This window comes from Magnolia sinica, chromosome 19 (assembly GCF_029962835.1).
Source record: "Magnolia sinica isolate HGM2019 chromosome 19, MsV1, whole genome shotgun sequence".
In the NCBI taxonomy this organism is placed as follows: Eukaryota; Viridiplantae; Streptophyta; class Magnoliopsida; order Magnoliales; family Magnoliaceae; genus Magnolia; species Magnolia sinica.
Genome location: NC_080591.1, coordinates 68051629 through 68053048, shown reverse-complemented (window position 1 = coordinate 68053048; position 1420 = coordinate 68051629). Strand labels below are relative to the sequence as shown.

The 1420-nt window shown below is 38.2% G+C and overlaps 1 long non-coding RNA gene across 1 annotated transcript; it reads left to right on the top strand.

The window, feature by feature from the left end:
* The first annotated feature begins 325 nt into the window (after positions 1–325).
* On the top strand, positions 326–943 carry LOC131234942 (uncharacterized). The gene is made up of 2 exons (XR_009165846.1): positions 326–500; positions 653–943. It is a non-coding gene; the product is annotated as an uncharacterized LOC131234942 (long non-coding RNA).
* The last annotated feature ends 477 nt before the right edge of the window (positions 944–1420 follow it).

Genomic DNA, 1420 nt, shown 5'->3' with positions numbered 1-1420 from the left:
CTCTATTTTTTGTTTGAAGTTTTATATGTCACCAGCTTATAAATTTGTAATAATGCACCGGATAATGCGGAGAGGATTTTGGTAATTCAGAGATGCTGTTAAACCCTTGGTATGTAGAATCCTGTATCTTAAATGTAGTACTAGTTCCTTTCATTCAAACTCGGTTGACAAATACTTTAATGTTTCAGATTAATCAAGAGCAAAATGGGAAGCAGATCGATCAAGGCCTAGTAAAGAATGTTCTGGATTTCTTTGTGGATATTAGTAAAGGATGTAGTTGTCCTGAGAAAGATATGGATCTCTACAAGGACTTTGAATTTGCTTACTATTCTCAAAAGGCTTCAAAATGGATTTACGAAGATTCCTTTATGGAATATGAGTTAAAGGTCATTCCGGCTTTATTAGAATCTTCAAGTTTTTATAAAGGGAAACCTATCTACACCCACAGCCCACCATGATCGATGGATGCACCCACCCTTTCTACTTTTGGTTATGCATTGGTACAAAATCATATCTTCTTTCCATTAATGGGAAACAAAATCATTGACATTAGCCAGGGTGGACGTCAATATCAATTCCCTTTAGAAAAATGAATGTATGTTTTTAGTACCAGTCAGGAACATGACTTTTTACTTTTTGCGGAAATTCTCAGGTCAAGCAATGCCTGAATCAGGAAAGGGTGCGAGTTTCCCACTACTTGCAGCCTAGCAGCTAGGAGAAATTACTACAGGTGTGTTTTAGTTTATTTGATTCCCTACTATCAGAAAAGGGTCTCTTTATTCTTCATGGGTCGGTATTGCCCTTGGTTGTACATGTATGGCGTTGGGTAGTGAACCACAACATGCGATTCAAAAGAGATGTTTAAAATTCCACTTTAAAGTGTACTTGTTTTTTTTCGAATTTTCGAATCCCTTCTCTCAAATTTCAAATCCCTTATCTCAAACTTGTTTTTTTTCATAAAACATGAAAAAAGCTGATTGAATATTCCAAAACTGTGAAAAAAGGATGGTTGAAAACCGTCCCAAAACACAATAAAGGACGGTTTTGGACCGTCGCAAGAGCCGCTTATTGCGGGGTGTTGTATTACTTGAAAGACGGTCATGAACCGTCATTTCTATGGACATTTAAAGGATGGATATGGACCGTCTCTAAAGAAGGATGATCATGGACCGTCAATAAATATAGACGTTATAGGACTGCTAAACCTTAAAAGGACGATCCTTAACAAGAATGGTCCATGACTGTCCTTAAAAAGGACTGCTATGAGCAGTCTCTGATGAACCTTAAAAGGACGGTCATGGACTGTCCTTACAAAGGATGGTCATAGACCGTCCTTAAAAAGGACTATGGTGAGCCGTCTCTGATGAACCTTCAAAAGACGGTCTTGGACCGTCCTTACAAAGGACTGTCATGGACCGTC